This window comes from Geotrypetes seraphini, chromosome 2, assembly GCF_902459505.1.
Source record: "Geotrypetes seraphini chromosome 2, aGeoSer1.1, whole genome shotgun sequence".
Taxonomy (NCBI): domain Eukaryota; kingdom Metazoa; phylum Chordata; class Amphibia; order Gymnophiona; family Dermophiidae; genus Geotrypetes; species Geotrypetes seraphini.
Genome location: NC_047085.1, coordinates 18266594 through 18289146, shown reverse-complemented (window position 1 = coordinate 18289146; position 22553 = coordinate 18266594). Strand labels below are relative to the sequence as shown.

Sequence of the window (22553 nt, the reverse complement as noted above, 5' to 3'; positions counted from 1 at the left end):
TAACCCACAGTTTTCGGGCTCGCTGAGATGAATACTGACACTCCCGATGTCGTTAAAGTCCAAGTTCAGCCCCATAGAGAGGGCCGTTCTTGCTGCTAAAAATGAAGATGTCCACGAAATAAACAATCAAATCCTTCCCGTTTTATCAGGCGCAATCACTGAACAGAACTCTATCGATACCGGAAGATTGGGATAAATAAATATCCGAGCAACGCCGAGTGATCAGCTAGTGCTACCTAAAATAGCTTTTGGCCGAGTCTTACTCTTATGGCCAGCCCAGAAGTCGACTATTGAACTTATAATTTGATTATTCTTTTGTTTCCTGTACTCGGGATCTCTTTTGTTTAATTTTGGGGGGGTGGGGGGGAGTTGGGGGGGTGTGATGATATAACTTATGCATAAATATAAGTGTTCAGCTTTTTGCTGTAGTTGTTTGCTTGCACACTGAAAATTAATAAATACATTTAAACATAAAATAGCTTGGACTTCATGTCCAGCCACAAGTACTAAGCTACATTCAAACCAATTTTTAAACAGTAGATGTTGCACCAGAAACTAGAATAAAAATGTAAACATGAAGGTAACAAAGAAAACCAAAGCAACTTTCAGTTACTATCAGGGCTGTGGAGTCGGTAGATAAATGTTCCGACTCCGACTCCTCAGTTTTTTGTACTTCAGACTCCGACTCCGACTCCAGGTACCCGAAATTTCCTCCGACTCCGACTCCACAGCACTGGTTAATTTTCAGATCGTTAAAATGGAATGTCAAGTTGAGAGAAATGAGCACTTTCGACACCACCTTCTTTTTGCTTTTAATCAAGGTTCTAAGGCCGCAGAAGCTGCTCGCAACATTTGTGCTGTGTATATAATGGGTGCTATAGCTGAAAGAATCGCTCGTGATTGGTATGCCAAGTTCAAAAACGGAGTCGGTAGATAAATGTTCCGACTCCGACTCCTCAGTTTTTTGTACTTCAGACTCCGACTCCAGGTACCCGAAATTTCCTCCGACTCCGACTCCACTATTACTATTCAGGTTTCCCATGTATTTGCCGTCCAGAAGACAAAAAAGGAATTTGCTGAATCAATTCTATTACACGGCGCAACAAGCTATTTTGGTTTGCACAAGCTTCAGTGAACACCTGTATTATGATGTTATCAGTGGCTATTAAAAGTAGAGCCTCACTGTCCATAAAATGCAAATGATATTTCATTCACAATAATGAACAGCTTGGTTGGATGCTCTCAATTTTAAGCAAGTGCTCTTTGTACAAGGAGCGGCCCCTCCTTTGCATCCCAAATCATCCATCACCGCCTGCAAGAGCTGACAAACTGGTTTTTTAAAAAATAGGCTTTTTAGAGCCTGTCTGGGTCTTTTTTGTAACAAATTTGTCTCTTATATTATTGGTTTCCCATAATTGACTCGACAGACCGTGAAAGTTGTTACCCATTTCAATACAGCATGCTCATGCAACGAGTACTAATATCACAACTGAAAACATAAACACTCAAAGTTTTGTAATTCTGAGAGAGGCTCTAGTTATGTCTTCTTTACTGTACTAAGAAAGAACTTTGGAATTTGGATCGATGATAAATTGGTGTTTAGGGGTGAAGGTGGAGTAGTAATCAGGGGTTCTTTTGCCAATCTTAGCTTAATTAGATGTTTAAGATCATTATTGGTAATGACAATAAAAAGAGAACCTAAGATCGGTGGCGTAGCGAGGGAGGTTGGTGCCCAGCACCGCTTTGCCATGCGCACCCCCACTCTCCCCCACCGCTTGAGCACGAGAACTCGCAACAGCCAATTAGCTAGCAGCTCTGCACGGGCAGGAGCAAAGGAAGGTCGCTCCTGCCGCGGTTCACTGCTGGATCACCAGGGACTTAACAGGTACAAGGAGGGGGCGGGAGGGAGATAAAAGTTGTTTAAAGTTGGCCGGGGCAGGAAATGGAAGGAATCCCTCCTGTCCCAGTCCATTTAAAAGGTATGCCGGGATGGGGAGGAGGGGGCAGGAGGCAATAAAAATTGTTGAAGTTGGCTGGGGCAGGAGACAGAAAAAATTCCTCCTGTCCTAGCCCACTGCTGGACCACCAGGACTTATGGTTGGCCCGGTGGAGGGCTGTAAGGTATCGGGAGGGAGGGAGAACAAGGACCCGCGAGAACTGACTGCAGCCATTCTGAAAGCGGGGCGGGCCCAGGTAGCAGCGCAGACAGCATGCTCCTGCCGGCTCATATACCGCTGGACCACCAGGCTTAAGGGGTGCTTAAAAAGGTATTGCGAGGCGGGAGGGTGTTTTAAAAGGAAGGGCGGGCGGGTGGGGGTGTTTTAAAAGGAAGGGCAGTGTTTTAAAAAGTAGTACAGTGGGCAGGGGGAGGAGGAAAAAATTGTTAGTTGGCTGGGATGGATCCCTCCTGTTCCAGTCTACTACTAGAATACCAGAGATAAGGGGGGTGGTAGGTTACAGGTCAGGGAAGGGGGAACAAGGTGCAGAGCCTGGCAGGGAGTGAGGGAGGCTGGGTGCACAATTTGGTTCAGAATGGTTTTTTTTCTTGTTTTCCTCCTCTAAATCTGGGGTGCGAAGGCCAGGTGTCAGGTGTCTTCTCCACGACCACAGAGGTCGTGCAGCAAGTGGAACAGGAAGTGAAAGGCTGCACGCTGAGTCTCTTCTTCCAGCCTAGACTATTTATGTATACCACACGGTCCTCCATACGGCCCAGGGGTCCAAATAAGCAGTTGGGTGTAAGCCAGAGTAAGATGAAGAAGTGATTAAAATGTAAAGCAATTCACTTTGTGCAATCACTACAGTCGTGGGAAAGAGACAGCTGTGTGTGAACCCTGAGGAAGGGTGAGGGCTGGAAGCAGGCTAAAGTAAGAGTTCACCATGGGGATTGGAGGAGGGTAGAGCAAGGTGAGAGTGTGCTGTGGGGATGGAAGAGGAACATAGAAAGAGTATGCGCCCTGGACAGGTGGGAGGCAGGGCAAGGTGGAGGCGGGGTGGGGTCATGTATCCTTTTTCTCTTCACAAATATGATAGCCCTAGGGTGTTTACTTGAGGGGAGGAATTATGAGAGGTGGGTGGAAGACAGAGTTAGAGGGAGAAAAAACTACAGTTGGCATGAAAGATGAAACTGGGGAGATTGGAGCCTGAAGAGGGAAAAGGCAGGAGGGGATTTGGGCCTTTTGATCAGGGAATTCTGTACAAAAACAGTTCAAATAAACAATTTAGAATTTTGCAGAATTTTAAAATATTGTGCACAGAATTTTCAAAAACTTTGCACAGAATTTCCACAAGAGTAATATTCAGCAGATCATACGTTAAACTGATTCACATATCCCCCTTATTTTTCCCAGCCCAAAAAGTATCCAATTGCAGTAGATTAAATATGTACTAATTGCCCTCATAGGAAACTAAAACATGTACAGGGACGTTTCAAATAAAATAAAAAGTTACCAGATTTTTGGTTTGTACATCTGGGACACCAGGGTGGGGTTAGGAGCGGAATGGGACTTTCCCCAGTCTACTTTCCACCATAAAAACAATTATAAAGAAATGCAATTCTGAAAGTAGACTATATCCTTTATGCTGCTTAACATCAAATACAGTAACTGTACTGCCAGGACTCAAGCAGCAGCAATCCAAGCAACCAAAACACGGCACCGCAATTGCATCAGAATCTTAAAATATCCACTATGTCGATTATGGTAGATACTTGCATGCACTGCCCCCCCCCCCCCCCCCCCCCACCGTCTGCAAATCTCTCATGCACATCCATTGTGGGTATCTCGAAAACCAGACTGGCTTTGGGGGGGGGGAGGGTAAGGTTGAGAAACCCTTTGCATGTTTGGAAGTTGCAGCCTTAAATTGAGGACCGTCAAAGAACTGCTCTTAAACCCAAACGCGTCCTAGGCTCCTGCTGGCTGGAATCAATGGAACATAGTGACATAGTAGATGACAGCAGATAAAGCCTGACCTGATCAATTTTTTAAAAAATTTTCTTCTTCTTTTCATTTTTTAGCTCTAAGTCTAATAAATGTTGGCACTGTCATCTCGAAGCAGGGACTTTAGATCATTTATTGTTCTATTGTCCATTTATTATGAATTTTTGGAAATCAATTTGGGACCAAATTAATTGTTTATTAGATAACCCAGTGGCATTATCATATGATACTATTATTAGGATTTTTTTTTTTATATACCGCCTATCAAGGTTATCTAAGCGGTTTTATAATCAGGTACTCACGCATTTTCCCTATCTGTCCTGATGGGCTCACAATCTATCTAACGTACCTGGGGCTATGAAGGATTAAGTGACTTGCCCAGGGTCACAAGGAGCAGTGCGGGGTTTGAACCCACAACCCCAGGATGCTGAGGCTGTAGCTACTGTGCTGTTTGGTATGGCAATGAGAGCAAAAAGTCAGATTTCTACAAGTGATAACAAATTATTACTTATAATGACTGGGGTTTGCCATTCAACAAATTACGTATAATTGGAAAAATTGGAGTAGATTAAATTATAATTTCTGGTGGAATTCCTTATGTCATGTTTATAAAATGGAAAGATTTATTGCAATACAGCGCGGTTTTTTCAGGAAATTTCAGGATGTATGGGAGCCATTTACAAAGTATTGTACCGATTAGATGACATTTTATTTTTCCCTTAAATTTACAGGTTTGATCGTGAGGGGGGAGGGGAGGGTAAATTTATTGTTACATATTGTATAAGGTATTGATTATATGATAAGAAAGGGTGGGAAGGGTGGGAGATAAGAGCATATTATTTGTACCATTGATGATTATGAAGTCTTATATTTATAGTTAATTTGTTTGGATATATTGTTATACTTATTGTAAATTTGAAAATGAATAAAGAATTTAAAAATTTTTTTTATTGAAGTTTAACATATAACAAGTGATTAAATAAAATATGAGATTTTACAGAAGCTATCAACCTTGTAACATAGTAACATAGTAGATGACAGCAACCTCGAACGCACCTGCTTACATGCCCTGATCCCGCCAGCCTGCCTGCCCCAATCTCTCCTGCCTGCTCACCCTGACTCTCCTGCTCTCTGCCGCCCTTCCACGCAGTGCAAGCCCGTGGTTTTAAAGTGGGGCTGCACGCCAGTTTTAAACCTGCGGGCTCGCACTGAAGGGAAGGAGGGAAGAGGCTGATGCCGCCACCGCATAGGAGCAGGAATCGGGCCCTGAACATGCCTGCCCCGACTGCCTGTGCAAGCCCATGGTTTTAACCCAAAGCAGGTTAAACCCACGGGCTCGCAAAAGTTTAAAGTAACATAGTAGATGATGGCAGATAAAGACCCGAATGGTCCATCCAGTCTGCCCAACCTGATTCAATTTACATTTTTTTAAAATTTTTTCTTCAATTCATATGGAAATTAAATTTGAAAGAATGATTTAAATTTGTATGAAATATTATTGTAATTCTTATTGTATTGAATGTATTTTTGTATTATCCTATTGTACTGATTATTTGATTCTTTCAATAAAAATTGTTATACATAAATTTTTTCTTCTAAGCTATTTCTGGGCAAGAATCCAAAGCTCTTCCCGGTACTGTGCTTGGGTTCCAACGGTCGAAATCTCCGTCAAAATCTACTCCAGCTCATCTACACCCTCCCAGCCATTGAAGCCCTCTCCAGCCCATCCTCCCCCAAACGGCCATATACAGACCGTGCAAATCTGCCCAGTACTAGCCTTAGTTCAATATTTAATATTATTTTCTGATTCTATATCCTCTGCGTTCATCCCACGCTTCTTTGAACGCAGTCACCGTTTTCCTCACCGTTGTAAACTCCCTGGGAATGCCCAGGCAAATTTTTTGTTGTAAACTGCCTAGAACTGAAAGGTATTGGCAGGATAGAAGAAATCAATGTAATGTAATGTAAAACATAGATGCATAGAACAGTGTTTTTCAACCGCTGTTCCGCGGCACACTAGTGTGCCGCGAGATGTTGCCTGGTGTGCCGCAGGGCCGCCATCAGGGCAGTACTACCAGTCCTGCATTCAGGGGCCCGGAGCTGACAGGGGACCCGGGCTCCCCCAGGGTCCTAGGCAGTGTTCTAAGGCAGGGGCGCCAGTAGCTCGCCAAGGCAAAGTGAGTCGATCACCTAGGACTCACTTTGTCTTGGCGATGTAATCTATCGAGCCGATAAGTCTTCTTCTCCCCGACGTCAATTCTGCAGTCGGAGAGGAAGTTCGGGCCAGCCAATCGCTGCCTGGCTGGGCGGAACTTCCTCTCCGACGGCAGAATTGACGTCGGGGAGAGGAAGACTGATCGGCCCGAAGCAGGGAGAGCATGCGTCGGGGTCGGCGTCAGCTTTGGGGCCTGTTATCCATTGGTGGGTCCTGTTCCCCGATGGCAGCGGCAGTGGCAGTGGCTTGGGGAACGGCAGGGAGAAAGAAAGAAAGGGGGCAGGCAGGGAAACAGAAGGAAAGAAGAGAAACAGAAAAAAAGAAAGAAAGGTCAGGGAGAGAGGAAGAAAAAGTTGGGGGAGGGAATGAGGTGTGGAGGAGAGAAAGCATACAGGCTGATAGAAGGGAAGAAAGATTGGATGCACAGTCAGAAGAAGAAAGTGCAACCAGAAATCACCAGACAAGGTAGGAAAAATTATTTTATTTTAAATTTAACAAAGTGGAGGCAGTATTACCACAGTTTTCAAAGGAATTTGCCCAAATAACTTAATAGTTAACTGGGTAAATTCCCAGAGATGAAAACTTCCCTTCACTTACTATGCACAGTTCTGAATTTATATCTGCTGTCTATATTTTACAATATGGTCACCTTTTACTAAACCGCAATAGTGGTTTTTAGCGCAGGGAGCCTATGAGCGTCAAGAGCAGCGCTGGGCATTCAGTGCAGCTCCCTGCGCTAAAAACTGCTATTGTGGTTTAATAAAAAGGATGGAGGGTATATTTGTCTATTTTTGTATGCTATAAAAACCAAATACAGAGAGAGACTGAGAGCTGTTGACGAAGAGCTACGTGTGTGTCTTTCTTCGATTCCAGCCAGAATATCAGCTTTGTGTTCAGCCAAACAGGCCCAGGTTTCGCACTGAATAAAGTATTTTATAATTTTTCACTATTCTGTTTACTTAATATTTCATAATAAAGTAATTATAAAATACTTTCTTTGTGTTTATTTGATTCCTATTCAAGAGAATTACTTTATATATAGTCAATATAGGCACAGAGTTAAATTTTTTAACATTTTCTAATGGTGGTGTGCCTCGTGATTTTTTTCATGAAACAAGTGTGCCTTTGCCCAAAAAAGGTTGAAAAACACTGCCATAGAAGACTAAGGGCTCCTTTTATGAAGGCGTGTTAGGGCCTCAGTGCAGTGGTTCCCAACCCTGTCCTGGAGGAACACCAGGCCAATTGGGTTTTCAGGCTAGCCCTAATGAATATGCATGAAGCAAATTTGCATGCCTATCACGTCCATCATATGCAAATCTCTCTCATGCATATTCATTAGGGCTAGCCTGAAAACCCGATTGGCCTGGTGTTCCTCCAGGACAGGGTTGGGAATCACTGCTGTTTAGTGCATGCTAAAATGCCACACGTGCTAGCCACTACCGCTTCCTCTTGAGTAGGCAGTAGTTTTTCGGCTAGCGCGTGCTAATCCGGTGCGTGCGTTAAAAACATTAGCGGACCTTCGTAAAAGGAGCCCTAAAAGCATATACGTAGACAATTTTAAATATACATATGTAACCATACAATTAGGTAAAAAACAAAGATTAGATAAGATTCGATTAGAACTCATTTGAGTAAATTAAGCATCACAAGCAATAAGTAATACATTAGGATAAGAAAATATACTCAAAGTTACCAGCTGAAATGTAACAATTACCTCAAAAGTGAGCAGAGACATTTGTTATTGGAAACCGTATTTTGTTAGTTTTAAATCTGCTATTAGCTATTTCTGGGCAAGAATCCAAAGCTCTGCCCGGTGCTGTTCTTGGGTTCCAACGGCTGAAGTCTCCGTCAAAGCCCACTCCAGCCCATCTACACCCTCCGAGCCATTGAAGCCCTCCCCCCACCTGCAGCAAAAAGACAGCGCTGTCCACTAGACCAGGGGTGTCAAAGTCCCTCCTGGAGAGCCACAATCCGGTCGGGTTTTCGGGATTTCCCCAAAGAATATGCATGAGATCTCTTTGCATGCACTGCTTTCATTGTATACTAATAGATCTCGTGCATATTCATTGGGGGAATCCTGAAAACCCGACTGGATGGCGGCCCCCGAGGAGGGACTTTGACACCCCTGCACTAGACCCAAGCAAGCCAAAGCGCAGGGAAGGAAGTGGTCAGGTTAAGTCGGGACTTGAGAGCAAGCTGCGGCTGAAAGGAACCCGACCCAGAGACTCCTCTGCAGGAAAAGTGGCCCTAATGAGTGTCAATTCATAAACAGCACTATATTTACAAAATGTGAAAATTTCTTAATGTGTAAGAGAATAGTATATAATATCTAATTAATAGAAGGAGATTCACTGTCAAGTCTCCTCCAATATTCTCACACTTCCAACTATGTTATTCGTAATTTCAGTGGAACAGACCCTCAGAGGTACCAGCAAAGATAGTCAAAAAAATGTCATTGCATCTGGCTTAACATTAAGCCAGATGCAATGAAATTGTCCCGCAGGGATCTCAAATTCCCTCCTTGAGGGCCGCAATCCAGTCGGGTTTTCAGGATTTCCCTAATGAATATGCATTGAAAGCAGTGCATGCAAATAGATCTCATGCATATTCATTGAGGAAATTCTGAAAACCCGACTGGATGGCAGCCCTCGAGGAGGGACTTTGAGACCCCAGGTGTAATCTGACACATCATTTGTCTAGCTCAGAGGTGGGCCAACTCCGGTCCTCAAGAGCCGGAATCCAGTCGGGTTTTCAGGATTTCCCTAATGAATATACATTGAAAGCAGTGCATGCAAATAGATCTCATGCATATTCATTGAGGAAATTCTGAAAACCCGACTGGATTGCAGCCCTCGAGGAGGGACTTTGAGACCCCAGGTGTAATCTGACACATCATTTGTCTAGCTCAGAGGTGGGCCAACTCCGGTCCTCAAGAGCCGGAATCCAGTCGGGTTTTCAGGATTTCCCTAATGAATATGCATTGAAAGCAGTGCATGCAAATAGATCTCATGCATATTCATTGAGGAAATCCTGAAAACCCGACTGGATGGCGGTCCTCCAGGAGGGACTTCGACACCCCTGTTTGGTGCTACCTAATGAGTGTCAGGCACGCTGGAAAGGCGGAGCGTGCAAATGAAAAGGGGGGGGGCAAGACTCAGCACCGACTTCGCCCCCTCCCCCCCTTTCCGAGCCGAAGGGCCGCGCATTGGGCTTTCGGAGGCCGGGAGTCGAGCTTAAGAGCAGGATTTACACTTTCGTTTCGTTCTTACCTCAGCCTGACATGCTGCTCGTTTCAGGGGGGGGAGGGAGAACGGAGTTTGAAGCAAGTCTGGGCGGCCTTCCTGTTCTTTTTTTGTTTTTTAATGATAATGTTTGTTTTGGGCTACCAGGGAGAGACCCCGTCGCGAGCAGGAAGGGTTCGGCAGCAGGCGAGACCCGGTGCGCCCGGCCTAAGAGACCGCGCTGCAACCCGGAACCAGAAGATTAGTTCCCGGCGGAGCTGGGGGAAGGGGGGACGCTTTTAGGAGGAGCACTTTTCCTGGGCCGCTTTGCGGCTGCTCTTCTTTCCGAGGGGAGGGGCACCGAGGAGAGAGATAGGGAAAAGGCAGCGAGCTGGGTGGCAAACCCAGAGGACAGATGCAAGGGAGCACCAAAGGACTCTGCCTATTGATTGCAAGGGAAATTGGGGCTAGGAAGGGGGGGGGAATGGAATAGGTCTTATTATTTTAAGAAAGGCTTTTGGAAATAAAAAAAATCAGGCAAAACTACAAACTTTACATGCACCAGCCCTACAGGCAGTCACATATATACATATATATATATATATATATATATATATATAGTTAGTCACACTTCCCCCTCCATATTCGCGGGGGTATGGGGGCAGAGCCAGCCCGCGAATATTAAAAAACCACAAATAATATTCGGCCAGGTTCTGCCCCTAACCCTCGCTTCCCCCCGGCTATTTTAAGCTCTGAAAGCCCTCCCCCCCCCCCTTAAGCCTTATCTGGTGGTCTAGCGCAGTGGTTCCTAACCCTGTCCTGGAGGACCATCAGTCCAATCGGGTTTTCAGGCTAGCCCTAATGAATATGCATGAGAGAGATTTGCATATAATGGACGTGACAGGCATGCAAATCCGCTCCATGCATATTCATTAGGGCTAGCCTAAAAACCCAATTGGCCTGATGGTCCTCCAGGACAGGGTTCGGAACCACTGGTCTACGCTCCTGCCTTGTGCAGATCGCTCACAGGAAATGGCTCGAGAGACTACGGGAGCTCAAGGCAGCCATTTCCTGTGAGCGATCTGCACGGGGCAGGAGCGTGGGAGGATTGCTCCTGCCTGAAAACCCGCTAGACCACCAGGTTAGGCTTAAGGGGGAGGGGGCTTACAGGGCTTAAAATAGCCTGAAAAATGAAAATGAATTTTGTGGTTTAAAACCGCAAATAAGCGAATCTATAGATATGGAATTCGCAAATACAGAGGGGGAAGTGTAGTTAGTTTTCTATCCCATTGTCCCCAAAGAGCTCAGAACTGGCTGCAGCAGGGTTAGGCAATTCTGGTCCTTGAGAGCCACAGGCGGGTCAGGTTTTCAGGCTATCCAGAATGAATATATACGAGATAGATTTGCACGCATTCTTCCTTGAGATGCAAATCTTATCTCATGCATATTTATTGTGGATAGCCTGAAAACCTGACTTGCCTGTGGCTCTCAAGGACCAGAATTGCCTACGCCTGGGCTACAGCTTAAACATATATAATATACAGTTATCAGGTTACAATTTGTACTGGATTTTCCATAATTTCAGTACAAGTTTACAATACAACTTATCCTAACTTGACATATACTAGGAGTCTAATACTAATATACATAATATACAGTTTTCTGGTTACAATTTACCCTAGTTATCCTTGCAGTGCAAGTTTTTCAGTGCAAGTTTTATCCTAATTGACACACTGTGTACAGGTTGGATATGCCCTAGTTTACAGCACAAAATTTTACAATACAAGTTTTCCTTACGTGACACATACTGGATTCTGGTACCAATTTACATTTCTTTGTAATCCATCAGTCAAGGGTAGGTGTTAAGTCTAAGCAGTTTTCCAGGTTACCCATTCCAGAAGGGAGAATTTTTTTGGCCAGTCCTGTTAGTCCACTCTTCAAGGTAATATGTAGAAATATAAAAAAAACATAAAGGAAAAAAAATATAATACCTTTTTTATTGGACTAACTTAATGTAGATTATGATTAGCTTTCAAAGATAACCCCTTCTTCCTCAGATCAGAAATAATTTAATTTAATTTAATTTTTATATACCGCTAATAACCGTGAGGTTTCTAAGCGATTTACAAAAATGATGCATTAAAAGATACAATAAATAAAAATAAATAAGATAGGTACTTGGAAATTCCCTAACTGTCCCAAAGGCTCACAATCTAACTAAAGTACCTGAAGAAACAATTTATGAAAAGTAAAGATAAAAATATAAAGACAGAGGTAGAGATAGAGATAGAAATGAATATTCCAACAAGTAATGAATAAATACCTACCTATTTTCCTTTCCCTCCCTGAAGGGTTGCCTCTACAAGAAATACCTCGACAGATCCCTAGCATTCCAAACGGGTAAATGGAACAAATGCCTCTCAACTCTCATCTCCAATTCCACCCCCCCCCCCTACCAAACATTCAGGAAGTTAATCAAAACCTACCTTTATGACAAATTCCTCTGATCTATCCACCCTCTTCTTTGCCTCCTCCTCTGACCTCGACTCACTCCCAGACTCTTCACCGCCGTATGTAACACTGCTATTTGTAACACCGCTGTATGTAACTTACAGCAAATGTAACTACTCAGTATATGTCAACCTAGCTGAAAAAAAAACAACTTCACTGTAAATTTATCGTCTAAAATATAAATGTAACATTACCAAAAATGTATCATCTAAAATGTAAATGTAACATTACTGAAATTGTAACTTCGCTGTAAATGTACAGTCTCTTCATTTGTTAACCGCATAGAACTTCATGGTAATGCGGTGTACAAGAATAAAGTTATTATTATTATTATTATTATTAATAATAAATAAGTTAAAGATAGAATTAAAATAATAATTAAAGTAAATAAAAATAGATAAAAATAAGTATAGAGAGAAATAAAAAATAAAATATATTCCAAATACGCATTACGATCTGATGTTAAATGATCATAATAATTGCAAGCCAAAGAATGAAAAAAATGTTCAACCGCCATCAACCTCAGTTCCAATGGCTATCACCTGGGGTCCCAAAATTCCTGCAATAAGCAAATGTTGGCAAAATTGGTATATATAAGGGAAACCTGAAAGCATTTCAGTGGTAGTTGGAGACAAAGAGGTGACAAAACAGTTTGAATTTCTTTGCAGTGGGTAACAAAGTGAAAGGGAATGGGGACTTATATACCGCACTGACCCCCCCCCCACACCCCTCCTGGACTTGTCACGGGCCTCTAGGCTCTGCACCCTGTCCCCCCTCCCTGCCCTGTGCAATGTACCTCTTCTCTGCCACGTTCCTGCAATCCCTAAGGTCCAGAGATGTAGCAGACAGGAGCGAGCTGCAAAACCGGTGGCTGCCGCGAGTTCTGGCTTCAGCGGTACTGAGCAGGAGTGCACTTTGGCGCTGTTGCTCAATGCTGAGCAGCTTTCTGAATGGCTGCAGTCTCGCAAAAAATTTGTGGGAGCCATTCAGGAAGCCGCTCAGCACCAAGAAGCAGGGTCAATGCCAAAACTCACAGCAGCCACCAGTTTAGCAGTGGGGCAGGAGCATGGGAAGCTCACTCCTGCCCACTACATCTTTGGACCACAAGGGATTCCAAGTACACGGCAGAGAGGAGGTACAATGGACAGGACAGGGAGGGGGAACAGGGTGGAGAGCCTTGCAGGGCAGGCCAAGGAGGGGAGGGGGCTGTGTGTAGTGCCTGACAGGGCAGGGGGCTGGGTGCAGAGCCTGACAGGGGAGGGAGAGAAGGGAGCTGGCTGCAGAGCTTGACAGGGGAGGGAGGGGGCGCTGGGTACAGATTCTGGCAGGGCAAGGCACTTGAATATTAAGCCACCTGACTTATATTCAAGTCAACCATTTCTCCTCCTTTTGGGGGGAAAAATGGGGCCTCGACATATTCGGATTGACTTATATTTGAGTATATACGGTACGTTATGACAAATAGGTGCAGACTTTTAAATGAGGGGGCTATAGGCTTTTTCAAGGGAGGAGATTGGATGGAGTCCTGATGTGTGCACGTAGGTTAAAAAAATATGGATCTACTTATGAGGTTCAGCCAATTGGTACTGCAATTTCAGCAGGTCATGTCGTAAAGACACGTGAAAGTCCATTTTTGAAAAGGACATCTAAATCTGACTTGGACGTTTCCCACAAAATGTCCAAAGTTGAAAGCACAGAAATGTGCATTTCAAAAGCCGAAGCTCTATTTTATTTTAATTGCCTAGTTGGATGTCTTGTCTGTCAGGACACAAACCCTTAGGAAGCCTAACTTTATACCCCGTTTTTGACCACAAAAATTTCCAAGTTGAAAACGTCCAGATCCAGATCATTGGACTGGCCACACAGATGTGCCAACACCATAACCCCATTATAGCTTATGGTGATCCCCCCCCCCAAAAAAAAAAAAAACAAAAAACCCTCCCCAAATCCTACTAGACCAGGAGGACCAAGTCCCTCCTTGAGGGCCGCAATCCAGTCGGGTTTTCAGGATTGCCCCAATGAATATGCATTTATCTATGTGCATGCACTGCTTTCAATGCATATTCATTGGAGAAATCCTGAAATCCCGACTGGATTGCGGCCCTCAAGGAGGGACTTTGAGATCCCTGTACTAGACCCACCTGTCTACCACCCCAATAGCCTGTAAGGCTACAGGTGGTACCTATATGGCCATAGGGTAGAGTTTGGTGGGTTTTGGTGGGGTTTGGTGGGTTTATACCATAAATGTAACAGGTAAAGTGGCTTATGGGTCCGGCTCCTCCTCTCTATGGTTCACTAGCCCAACCACCAGGTTACTTAAAATACCTATGTGATGCTCTAGGGTTTCCCATACCAAGTACTGTTGTTCATTCAGATCTTTGGAGGGTGGGAGGTGGTTAGTGACCACTGGGGGATTGTGGTGGTGGGAGGGGGGAGGGTTAATTACTTACGGTAATGACTTTTTTTCCCATCTAGTCTGCCCAACCGCAGTAACCATTATCTCTTTCTCTCTCTGAGAGATCCCACGTGCCTATCCCAGACCCTTTTGAATTCAGACACAGTCTCTGTCTCCACCACCTCTTCTGGGAGACTGTTCCACGCATCTGCCACCCTTTCTGTAAAAAAATATTTCCATAGATTACTCCAGAGCCTATCACCTCTTAACTTCATCCTATGGCCTCTCATTGCAGGGTTTCCTTTGAAAAGAAAGAGACTTGACTCATGCACTTTTATATTACATAGGTATTTAAACAGCAGGCTAAGTTGGATGCTGCAATCTTTTTGATTTTTGGGTTGGTTTGTTTCTTTTTTTTTTTTTAATTCTTTATTCATTTCTTAATCTTACAACAAGTGTTACAACAAAAAATAAAACATTTAAAATTAAATACATCACTTGAATTTCTTTCTAGTATAACATCAAATAAATAAATTTATTCCCTCCCCACCCACCCTTTTCTTTAGCAATTAATTAAAAATATACAAAAATAAATATTCTTTTCTATTAATTAAACCTACAATAAAATTTTAATTCACCCTCCTCCCCCATTTGCAAATATACTTTCAATAGAAAATGGTATCTACTCATTACAGTAAGTTGTCAATGGCCCCCAGATCTTTTTAAATTTATTATAATATCCTTTTTGAATAGCAATTATGCTTTCCATTTTATAAATGTGACATAACAAATTCCACCAGAAGGTATTTTCTTTTAATTAGACTATTTTTGTTTTGTTGTTTTGGTATGTTTTATCCATTTTTTGGTCTGATCCGCATGATAGGGGCTTTAATTAATGATTACTTCGCTGGGCCTCCCTATCTGGCCGTCAACGGCTGAATTCTTCAACTGCCCACCTGTTTCCACGACGGCAGCCACTTCTGCTGCTGAGTTGGCATGAGGAGCCCGAAGTTGAGGAGCCGCTTTACTGACTCCGGTGGAGGAGCAGCGCACAACCATTCCCGGGCTGTTGTCCAGCAGCAGGAAGGAGAGCACCATTGACGCAGTTGCCGGGTGCAGCGCAGCCCTGGCCTGATCACCAGTGATGGACTGATACCGGCATCGGGGAGGGGGGATCTCCTGTGGCCTGCTGTCCCTCCCCTCTCCTCAGTGGACTTGCACTCCTGTTTCAGCTTTGAGAGGTGCCTGCCTTAGTGTACTCTGGGACCCAGAAATTGGCTTCATCCCCTTATGCATCGCGAAACCTTCCTTAATTGGCCGTTTAACAGCAGATTTCCTCCATCTGACCGCAGCCTTGCACTGATAAGAAATGGACGTATCGCTTCACTGGATTGACCTGATTTCAAGTTGGAGTTTATTTGATTTTTCTGCTAGGTTTCCATCTATTTTGATTTCAGTTTTGTTTTTTTATAATTAACTTATTTTATTTTATTGTTTTTTTCCACTAAGGTTTATTTAATTTTGCTCTTTCTTCCTCCCTATTTTCTCTGTATTATAAGCATTCCTAGTTTAGACTCTGAGCCCATCTGGGACATACAGAGTAGTTTAATATGCCTATTTTATTAAATTTGTAAAGCCGCTTTGACCTCTTGCATTAAGTGGGATTTCAAATGTGCAATAAACATAATCCCTCCAGTGGTCATTGGCCCTTAGATGTTTCTAAAACATGGAATGGGACAATTCATTGAAGCCAGTTCATAATGGGACGTTTCGTGACAGCCGTGCTGAAATTGCCGTGCTGAATTGTCCCATACAAATGGGCAGTGATGGAAGCCAAGAGGATGCAGCACCCAGGACCGTACGATGTCTCAATCATCGGGAGAGGTGCCAAGAACTGCCAGTGACCACTTGAGCGAGACGGTGCAAGGGGTCATTGAGCTCCCGGCCCCATCTGGCCCTGCACCACAGGAGCAGAGCAGAACAGTGGACAGGAGGCGGTGATGAGATAGGACAAGCTGGCAACGGTGGCAGGATGCCGATGGCTGAAGGGGGGCTCAGGAGGGGGAAGGGTGTACTTTGGTGGTAGCATCGCCCCCCCCCCCCAAACGCGTAATCGTTAATACCCAGACTCAGGCCGATCATCGCAACTAGTTCATCACACTGAAACAGCCACGATTAACTGGTTGTGATGAATCAACTTAGACCTTCAAACCCAAAACATCTAAGTTCCGTCTAGGATGTCCTGGAAAAGCTTCGATTACACTGCGCAACAAATTTTAATTTTTTTTTCTGGGGCAAAACGAAAATGATGTTTACTTTATAGAATTTGACCTCCTTTGTATGAAAATAGCCTCAGTCTTCTCCTATCACCTATAGTTTTTGAGCAAATCGCAAATATTTATAACATGAGAAGTCACAATGTAACGCATTGCACCAATTTTAACTAAGAAGCAAAAACCCTGATACAAAATCGACGATTTAATCTCGACTGTGCTGATGAAGCTTGAAAATTGCCGATGATGCAATAGGCCTACAGAGAACTGCATATTCCAGCTCCGCCTCCTCACCCATAATAATTTTATTATATAGCACATTATTACATCATCATTAAAATTAATACTTTAGCTTAAAAATCTAATTTGAGGCAAACTGTTTTAATATTTCAGAGATTGTTATAACACCTTACTCCAATATAGCGAAAATGTGGGGGGTTTTTTTAAAGTTCAAAAAGTTTTATTTATTTTCAGGCAGAATAGAAAAATAACAAGAGGCAAATATGTCACAATAGAGCATCAAGGAAACAGAATTGGGAGATCAACACAGAGCGACTCTCTATGAGCTATGCAACAAGGTATAATGAGCAAGCTGCAAGCAATAATGGAAGGAGATGTCAATGTCAACCATTTTAAAGCATGAAAACATGCGAGTCAAGAAAAATAAGCCAAGGTCAAGTCATAGAATCATAAGTACAGTATGACAGTAATGAGGACCAAATACGACAATAAACATTTTATGTGTTGCGTCTTTCAGCATTCATTTTTTCATATTTAGCAGTTAGCACACAGAGGGCTCCTTTTACAATGGGGCACTAGGGCCTTAACGCGCGGAATAGCTAAATTGCTATTAATTATTATTATTATTATTGATTTTCATTTTATTTTCATATTTTTTGTGTTTTCTCCTTCCCTTTCCTATTGTTCTTAACCTTAATTGGTTTTCTTTATATTAATCAGATTGTATCTTTCCTAGTCCTTCCTTGTGTTCTATTGTGTTTGTATAAGATGGTTTTTATTATGTTTAGTAGATTCAGTCTCTTTGTTAGTTACGTTTGTTTCCCCTAACTGTAATTTTTATCGATTTGTACATCGCTTAGAATTTGGAATAGGCGATTAATCAAATTTTATAATAAACTTGAAACTTAAACTTATTGCTCTTATTAATAGCTAGCCGCTACCGCCTCCTTTTGAGCAGGCGGTAGATTTTCGGCTAGCGTGCACTAATCTGGTACGTGCGTTAAAAAAGCTAGCGCATCTTTGTAAAAGAATCCCAGAGTTCCACCACACATTGTACTCTACATTAGCCAGGTTCTTCCAATTGTGAAGGATGTTCCGAAGGGCGAGCAGAGACATAATACGGAAGAGCTGAGCTTCAGAATAATCATGTAAGTGCCTTCATGATTACCAAACAGTATATGAGAAAAGTCAATGTTTATGTTGATAGAAAAAATGTCAGAGATTGTGTGCCAGACTCTGCTCCAATCATTTTGAAGCAAAGGTCCAGAGTGCCAGGTTGGGCATTACAGGACCAGCATGTGGAAGGCAGCCAGGCATTAATTTTATTGGAGAGGACATGTGTGTACGTAGCCCTATGCAGTAAAAAAAATACAGCAACTGGAGCAAAGAGGCTGATTTAAGAGATTTGCAGAAACGTGTCCATATCTTTGGCCAGGGCTCTGTGTCTGTTATGTGATGCAAGACATCAAACCATATTGAAGAGTTGACAGATTGAGCCAAAAATTTCTTCGTTTGTATTAATCTATACCATGATGATGCAATGCCTTTGGAATGTAGTGGAGAACGTTTGGTACTGAAGGTCGGTAAATCAGGGGATTCTTATAGAGAAGTTAAGTCAGAAAATACCTTCCTCAGTATGTAAGTTGTAGCCATCTGAATTATCGGATAAGAGGAAGATTATATAGTAAGCCTATCTCTGTGAAACTCATCCAGCATCGATATCTGAATATGTGCCGAAGTGACCAAATACCACATTTTTGCCAGCTAGGCCAAGAGACTGTAGAATTTATTAGCGGGTTGCCCCAAATGGGAATGTGAAGAGAAAAGAACCAAGTAACTTCCACGAGGTTATCCACAAAAGTGAGCGCTGATTTAGCTGAGGATAAAATGATATCGGATGTGAAGGAGGCAGGGATTTCCATACTAACAATGGACTGTAGTAGATGTATGTTCAACCGACAACCAGCAAGGTAAATCTACATCTAGAACAGTGGTTTCCAACCCTGTCCAGGAGGACACCAGGCAAATTGGGTTTTCAGGCTAGCCCTAATGAATATGTATGAGAGAGATTTGCATATAATGGATGTGACAGGCATGCAGAGCTGAGAGGGGACATGATTGAAACATTCAAGGTACTGAAGGGGATAGACTTAGTAGATAAAGACAGGTTGTTCACCCTCTCCAAGGTGGGGAGAACGAGAGGGCACTCTCTAAAATTGAAAGGGGATAGATTCCGAACAAACGTAAGGTAGTTCTTCTTCACCCAGAGAGTGGTAGAGTGGTGGAAAACTGGAATGCTCTTCCGGAGTCTGTCTTAGGGGAAAACACCCTCCAGGTTAGACAAATTCCTGCTGAACAAGGATGTACGATGATAGGGATAGTCTCAGTCAGGGCGCTGGTCTTTGAACAGAGGGCTGACGCGTGAGTGGACTGCTGGGCATGATGGACCGCTGGTCTGACCCAGTAGCGGCAATGCTTATGTTCTTATGTATATTCATTAGGGCTATCCTGAAAACCCGATTGGCCTCGTGGTCCTCCAGGATAGGGTTGGGAACCACTGATCTAGAATGAGCATTGGCGAAGCAGGAAGGAAACGTGATAATGGTAAAAGCTTTTACCATAAGAACATAAGCAATGCCTCCTCTGGGTCAGATCCGAGGTCCATCATGCCCAGCAGTCCGCTCACGCGGCGGCCCAACAGGTCCAGGACCTGCACAGTAACTCCCTATCTATACCCCTCTATCCCTTTTTCCAGCAGGAAATTGTCCAATCCTTTCTTGAACCCCAGGACCGTACTCTGCCCTATTACGTCCTCTGGAAGCGCATTGGCTAAGGCTCTTAACATTTGCATCTCCTCTTCCTATAGGCTAAGGCTCTTTGCACCTGCATTGTGATGTCACAGAACTTTAGTAACATAGAAACATGATGGCAGATAAAGGCCAAATGGTCCATCCACAGCATCCACTATCTCCTCCTCTCCCATAAGAACATAAGCAATGCCTCCACTGGGTCAGATCCGAGGTCCATCATGCCCAGCAGTCCGCTCACGCGGCGGCCCAACAGGTCCAGGACCTGCACAGTAGCTCCCTATCTATACCCCTCTATCCCTTTTTCCAGCATATAGCGAAAATGTTAATTTTTGCATTTTAATGCTCTTTTGCCAAAACTGAGAGGGTTATACTGAAAAATGAAGGTCAGTTTTGAATTCAGTGACCCCCAAAACACTATAGAACACCCACTACAATTCATGCCCCCAAACCTCTGTTGCACAGTGTTATCACAGCAAGACATCGGCGGAGCCTGACTGCCACGGAGGTTGCACGCATGTTTTAACAGCTCCCTCGCACCGCACCCGACTTCTGCACCAAAGTGCCTTTTCAGAAAAAATTAAATATCACCGATATCGCCGATTTAATTGTAAATCCAGTGCCTACAATGTCACCGCCGAAACCAACGAAAACGGAGCTTGTAGCTCCCGCGCCATCCAGCGGTAAGAGGCCCAAGACTGACCCGACCACGCTGGAGAAAATGGCGCCTAAGGGGGACGAGGCTTCATTCGACCTGCTCCTAAGAGAAATGCGATCCGTTCGCTTAATAGTACAGGAGCAGGTCGAGGAAACAAAACTCCTCAGAGGGGAGATTGAGGCGCTGAACTCCCAATTCGTCGATGCACGCCACCGCCTCGACGCCCTAGAGGAGAAAACGTCGGAGCTCCATACCACACAAGCACTGGTACAAAAACATGATGAATTGATTACCTCTTTACAACGTGACGTCGAGGATCTTTCTAATCGCAGCAGGAGGTCTAATTTGAGGATCATTGGACTACCTGAATCAACAGAGGGCTCTGACATGATCTCCTTCCTGTCTGACTTTCTGCCTAAAACACTGGGACTAACTTTCTCTCCTCCATTGGAAATAGAACGTGCTCACCGTGTGCCATCTCATCTCTCTGCACATGCTACTGCACCTCGTCCCATAGTAGCTAAATTGCTTAGATTTCAGCACACGCTGCAGATTCTCACTGCTGCAAAAGCTAAACCCCAGCTGCTTTACCAGGGCAGGAAACTCTTCATCGTTCCAGATCTGGCTAAATCTACAGCACTGAAAAGAAAGGCATTTCTGTCTCATCGCCAGGAGCTCAGAGATATAGGAGCCAAATATGGTCTTATGTATCCGGCCAGGATGAAAGTGACCTACAATAACCACACTACTTCATATACAGATCCGGATGACCTAGCAGCCTTCCTTGAATCTTTAAAAATGCGCTAACTTGTGGAGCTGCTGATGGCTACAGCTGTTCTCTCTCTCCTCTATTGTTGTAAATGCAATTAGTTGTGATTTCTGAAAGGCGCACCAATATATTGTTGTTATTATGGTGGGTGCGGGGTGGTTAGTTGTTTCATCTGTGTTACATCTCTGTGCTCACAGGAGCACCCTTTAACTGCTTTGCTTCACGCACAGCAATGAGGTCTTTTATGACTGCATTGCGTGCTGACATCTATAGCTTTCTCTGGTTTTTTTTCTTCTCTTTTTCCTTTTTCTTCTCCCCTTACTTTTCTGACAGGAGTGTCTTTTTATATAACATCTTGTATATCTATTATGTGCGAACATGGGTAGCATCTTCTATATCGCTTGTTAATTAATAAGGCTTATGACTGATTTACATATTTTTTCTTTCAATGTGAATGGTTTGAACCATCCCATCAAGAGGAAAAAGATAGCTAATTATATCTCAAATAAACACCCTGATGTAATTTTTTTACAGGAGACTCACCTCCCTCCAGCTGCCGCTTTGAAATTCCAACTCAAAGGATACTCCACTCACCTATACTCTCCTGCTACCCAACGTAAAAAAAATGGGGTATCTATACTATTTAATGATAAACTCTCTCCTGTCATCCACTCCTCAAGGACAGATACTGAGGGTAGATGGTGCTTGGTGCATGCTGCGTTGCACTCGGTAGATTTTGTGTTCCTTAATATATATGCTCCAGTTATGGATCACCCAGAATTTTTTCAGGACCTTCAGATAGCATTAATAGAATTTGGTTCATGTTCCCTGATATTAGGAGGCGACTTCAATCAGGTTCAGGACATTTATATTGATAGATCATCATCTTGTAAACCTTCGAGATCCAGGTCCTTCACAGCTTTACATGCCCTTAAAGACACTTTCTCACTTGTTGATCCATGGCGGCTGTTCAATCCAAAAGGTAGGGAATACTCTCACTTCTCGCCTCCACATAATACATACACAAGAATAGATTTTTTTCCTAATATCCTCCTCTCTATCTCATGACCTCACGAATACCATCATCCATCCAATCTCGCTTACAGATCATGCGGCCGTTTCTCTACACTTACTCATGTCTGCTCCCACCAAACAGTCCTCCTCTTGGAGACTAAATAATACTTTACTTTTAGACACTGAAATAGCTGAAAGAATCAAATCCTTTACTACTGAATTTTTTGAATTCAATTCAAAGGATCCTGAGGTCTGCCCTTCCATTGTCTGGGAGGCTTACAAAGCTTCAATTAGAGGTGAATTGATTAAATTGGCCTCCTGGAAAAAGAAACAATCCCTGCAAAAAGAGAAAGACTTAGAATCCTCTATCAAAACACTAGAGTTACAGCACATGTCTGCCCACCTACACGACCCGTCTATACAACAACGCATCCAGAATCTTAAATACGAATATAATACTCTCGTTTCGTGCACAGCTAGGCGTGATATTTTTATTTCGACATCGGGCCACTACA

General features: G+C 43.4%; 1 protein-coding gene across 7 annotated transcripts in view; it reads right to left on the bottom strand.

Moving 5' to 3' along the window:
- The window catches only part of TSNARE1 (t-SNARE domain containing 1), an 843012-nt gene extending 833382 nt beyond the window's left edge, over positions 1 to 9630 (bottom strand). For 3 of the 7 annotated variants that reach the window (XM_033933058.1, XM_033933059.1, XM_033933061.1), the window contains exon 1: positions 9420 to 9630. The gene's annotated coding sequence lies outside the window, so the exon portion shown is untranslated. The remainder of the gene's footprint in view (positions 1 to 9419) is intronic. The other 4 variants (XM_033933057.1, XM_033933062.1, XM_033933064.1 and 1 more) reach the window with 2 other exon arrangements.
- Positions 9631 to 22553: the final 12923 nt, after the last annotated feature.